Raw genomic sequence first — 6,000 nt, 5'->3', positions numbered from 1 at the left:
TTTTTTTTTATAATAATTGTATTTATTATTAGTATTTCAGTGTTATTGTACATAATACATTGCAGTAATGAAACTAAAATAATACCTTCCAAATCTTTATTCTATTAAATTTTATTAATAGTTATGTTATTTTATGAATGTTAATACTGATATTTGTTGTTTCTAAATTATTTTAAATTATTCAATAGTATACATTTTTTTTTTTTTAATGATAAAATATTCATTAACTTATAAACATAATTTTTTTACAATTATTTCAATAGTTGATTAATTATAGGCACAATGAATATTATTTAATCATAATATACATTTTAAATGTTTAAAGGAAATAACAAAATCTATTCTAATAATTCTTTCTGTATGATGATACTTAATTTTTTAACATCAATAATAAAAATTTGTTCAATCATTTCAAATTTTGTTTCAATTTTAAAATGATCAAATTTGTATATGAATTGTTGTTTTTATTTTTAAATTATTATCTTGACAAATATCAAAAGTGCAAAATTGATCTTTAAAATTTCTTTGTACAGAATTTAAATCTTATTTTCAAAATTTGAATTGGATTTAGTACATTATTTATTAAAACAGAGAAATGTAGTTACTTTTCATAGACATTTAACATGCTTATATTTTTTAACTATATTAAATAACATATGCATTAAAATTAATTAAATAAACAGTTAATTAATTTTGATCATTAGTTCATATAATAATTCAAATCTTTAAGTATTAAGTTGTTCTTCTTTCAATATCAATTATGATTTTTTTTTAAGTTAATAAAAACATATTGCATATTTCAACCTCAATATATTTATTGTAATTACAGTTTTATATATTTTATGTTTTAGTTTTATTATTACAGTTCAAAATAATAAATGTAGATCTTTGTGGTTCATATATTAGGCAAAATTTACAAAATTTAAATACAAATTAGAAATTGTAGTGCCATAATTTAAAACTTTCATATATATTATTAGTCCTGTCAATTTATAATGTTAAAGGATAAGACCAATTATTTATTTAATACATTTGTAATAAACCAAATCTAAACAGCAATAAATATTGAAGTACCTAAATTAACACTACGGAAACATTTTTAACACACTTAATTGATCCTTAAAGCTTATGTATTTATGTACTTTTATTTAATGCACAATCTAGATTTAGTTTTATGTTGCACCATATTTATACAACCATTTATGTTTAACGCTACTGATTTTTTATGTAACCTCTTAGAATTATGATAACATTATACATTAATGTGTATTTTAATTTAATACTAGTCAATAATTAAAAAAATTAAATGTAGTTGACAATTGTATTAGATGTTTTAAATGTTAATAAATATTTAGTAAGACTGTTTTATACCATGTATTAAAACAAATCATTTAATTTGATAATTGTAGAAAAAAAAATGCATGATAAACATACATTCAGCTTATGATACACATAGTAGAAATTAACTTTTTCTAAATTAGAGATAGAAGACTGGTGACTCTTCGAGATTGGCTCCAAATATTAAGAGTAAAAAGGTATTCTCAAGTGAATAGATCTTTTTAAAAAAAATATTAAATTGGTTGAACCTTATCAAATTAAAATAAACTACAATTTGATCAAAGAAGTTAATTACAAGTTTATTATACATTTTAGATGCTTATTATAATGATCATAATATTATATGAAATTTGTAAGGGAAAACCATATAGGTCTTAACATAAAGGATTCTATTTCTCTTTAGAATGTATCAAAGTATGGCTTTTTTTCTTGAGATATAAACACTTAAGAAAATATGTATATATGTATAGGTTTTTCTAGAAAGTTCGGTAACCTTCCATTTTTACAAACTCTACAAATAATTTTACAAACTTCCAAGCTACGCTACACACATTTACTTCTAAATAGGTATAACTTAATTTTAATGTCACTATCTATTTATAATTGTTCCCTAATGGTCCATTGTATAAATTTACCATTATGTTTAATGTCTTTATTTACTAGTCTTATATGTATGGGCCTAATTTATATTTATTATTATTATTTTCCTATTTATCGTGGTGATTTGAAATATCCTTCAAGTTCCATAAAATTAATTTATACTTATTTTAGAGTAAGTAAATATATTTAAATATAACAGTGCCTTTTTTTATTTTTTACTGATTTATCGGCACTTACAATTTATTTCTAAATAATTTTGCCTCTAAATTGCAGGTGTATATAGCTAAGCTAATTACAGCTACATGTTTAAATTTCATAGAGTTACCTATGTTTGTGCTAAACATTTATTAAATGGTTGATTTTCAAGCTTACCGTTTAAAACAACTATTTAATGAACTGTGTATTTCTATTTGGAGTTTTGTAAGTTTAAATTTTTTAAATAATGATTGGCAAATCATTGAGTAAGAAACATTAAAATGTTGATTTTGCTCAATCAAATTTTGTATTTTTTTATATTTTCTATCCTTAACCTACACTTTGTCAGTAAATTGTGCCAAAATTTAATTATTGTATGACAGTGTTGACTGTCTTATAAAAAACGAATTTTGTTTTAATGTTTTGAAGTCTGATTAAATAGTATAGATGTAGTTATGTAGATGCTATATATAAATGATATTATTTTTGGTTATTTTTCTGACTTTCGATTGTAAAAAATTAATAAAGTATTACTGTCTGGTGTATTATGATTATTTTCCACTCCAAGTTTAAGGAAAATTACATATTACTATTTAAATTAAATTCAATGTCCCTTGAATTAATATTATTTTTTGTAAAGTATAATGATTAATATTTTTTGTTTATTTATTAGTTACCTAATATTATTGCATACACATTTTAGTTGCTAAAATACTCAAATTTTGTTCATTCTAATTTTTGAGAAAAAAAAATTAGATGTATAGACAACTAGTCATCATTTAAAAAATGCTTTGTTTTCTACTGGTTTTTTTTAAATTTATTTTTTGGTCTAAAGTTTGTTTAAAATACCGAAATATAAAAAATAAATGAACTGAATTATAGTTGTCATTAAATAAATTGTATTATTATTATTAAATTACGATGAAATATACTTGTTAACTGAATAAACCAAATTATTATCTTATAAAACAACTTACTGTTAACATAGTCAAGTATATAATGTCAAAACTAATAAAACATTTTGAAGAAATGTTTGACCAGTTCATTTAAGTTTTTGATTCACTTTATATAATTATTGGTACACATACACACACACACACACACACACAATTTATTAATAATTTCTAAATTTACAAATATTCATAATGGCATGAATGTTTGAAAGCAAAATTGGTATGGCTAATAATAATTACATGCTATGGTACTTCTAACAAACGCATAAACCAATATTTTTTACTGTCCAAAAAATATACTCACCACATCTGCATGTCTTCTTTTATACAAATGTTTTGTTAAATATTTATATTATTTACCTGTACACATATTTGAACAAAAAAATTATTATTATTATGATCATTATTATTATTATGTGTACTTGTGGAGTATAACTATAGACAATATTATAATTTAATAGTTTAATACTATAATATACTATAGAATAGTTTAAATAGTTTAAATAAAATATGTAATTCATTTGTATACAGTACATTTTTAAGTTACATTGTAAATTGTAATAACAACTTTATTTTATTCACGCAATAACAAATGAAAAAATAAATTTTATATTTATACGCCTTATTTATTGTTTATGAATTTATTTTAAATTGTTTATGTATTCTATATACTGACTACTGGCATGTATACTTTGTTTTTCTCTGTAAACTGTACAGTGTACGTAAACCAGTACAAATCAGCAATGATTAATTTAAAGAAGAAGGGGTCAGGTAGACCTGGGACCATCACCAAATGACCAAATGACCCATTTAACTTTGTTAACATATAGTTGTTATGTAAAAGTTATGAGTAGCAAAATTAAAAAAATGAATATATTTTCTTTACAAATTTATAGGTTTTTGAAACATATTCATTTTGATACATCATTAATAACTATTTTATACTTTGTATTTATAAGTCATCCAAATGGGTGTAACATTTTATATTAAAGCCAATTAGACTGACGTGACATGACATAATTAATATTATAAAATACTTTTATACTATTCACTAATGAGAGTTATTTTTATAAATATGTATTGAATATTGTTTTAATAAATGATGGTTTAAAAAAATTAAACATTGTTAAAAAAATCCATCACTTCAAATCGGAACAGTTAGCTCACAGTGCTTAGTTTCAAACTTATAATTTTTTTAAAAAACGTTTTTGGAACAGTACAAACATTCGGCAATTAATGTAATTCGTATAGATTTGAAATTGAATACAGATACCATGTTCAAAAGTTCTCTTACCAAAAAATCAATTTAAAAATAAGATACTTGTTTTCTATCGCAATTTTTCACGGGTGAGACCCAAAGGCAGGAATAAGTATATTTCGAATTTAATAACTAATTGATTTTTAGTCTACTCGACGTTATTGTATTATTACCATGGTATAAAAACAAGGTACCTATGATCGTAATTTTTTGACGGTCAAATCCTTCGGTAAGCACGTAACGTAGAGTAGTAATAATAATTTTATGACTATGATAATACGCGTAAGCAAGTGACTTGAACCAAATCTGGATATTTACCATGTTGCTTATATCATGATTATTACGAAAATTAAAAAATTCATGTTAGCGGACTTTTTATTCCGAGCACACTACCGTAACGCTACGGACTATGTTAGTGAACATGTATCATTACGGTATTTTAATACGAACGACCGCCTGATGTTGTGCTTGAAATCTAACATACCGCCCGGCGCCCTCCTTGAAACATTGTACAAAACAAAATAATGTTTCAAAACCTTAAAAATGTACAATACGCTAATAATAAAAAATAAATAAACATTAACATAGAATAAATCAAAGTATATGAAACTAAAAAAAAAACAAATAAAATTATAATTATAAATACGATATTAGCATAAAATAAAAATGTTGCTATGACATTTTAATCAGCTTGATTCCCCTCAAAAGGCAAGGGACACACCATCCTCACTGCTCTCGTGAATTGGCCCTTGGCAGACAGTAATGTGACCACTCTTACGACGTTGTTACGACCAGTGTGTAATTGCACTACCTTAACCAAATTCCATTGTAAAGGAGGTAAGTTGTCTTCCTTCATCAATACCACCGTACCAATCTTCACCCTTGGCCCCTTCTCGCCTTCCCATATATAACGTTGCTATAACTGAGCCAACGGACCATATTTGTTGGAATTTAATCTATTCATAGGTAACATCAGGCTCAGGTATGACGATCAACGAAACTCCAGTTAAGAAATGACCCGGACTCAAAGCTTTTAAGTCGTAAGTATCGGAAGACAAAGGGGACAAAGGACGACCATTTAGACAAGCCTCTACTTGAATTACAACGGTGTCCAATTTTTCATAAGTCATGTTTGCATTACCTACTGTCCTGTATAAATGAGCCTTTATCGATTTTAATAAAGCTTCCCATAAACCCCCAAAATGGGGAGATCGAGGGGATATGAAGTGCCAGCAGATCCCCAAGTTGGTATAATTTCCTTGAACGATTTCCATACTTCCTTCATTATAAAATAAATTTTTTAACTCAGATCATCTGCGATTGGCACCAACGAAATTAGTTGCATTGTCCGAGCATACCTATATCTGAACAAAGTCCATTCGGCTGGTGATTGGTGAAGCGTCTATCGTCTACCGACTACTGTTATCGCAAAATAATTACTTGTCTTAAAGAGTATATATTAGTTCTATATGTAATCCATTCGTTTTCTATTTTTTTCGGAAGTGATTCATCCCAATCATATTTTTCACAAAATACCTATAAGCCTAAACGGATTATAAACGGATGCAATGTCAGAAAGTATTTTTCTTTTGTTAATTACAGAGCCGTTTTCGTATGGATTAACCGTATACTGCAATACGTCACCTTTTGGATTCC

Source organism: Acyrthosiphon pisum, chromosome X (genome assembly GCF_005508785.2).
Source record: "Acyrthosiphon pisum isolate AL4f chromosome X, pea_aphid_22Mar2018_4r6ur, whole genome shotgun sequence".
Taxonomy (NCBI): Eukaryota; Metazoa; Arthropoda; class Insecta; order Hemiptera; family Aphididae; genus Acyrthosiphon; species Acyrthosiphon pisum.
Note: the sequence above shows the minus strand (reverse complement) of the source record.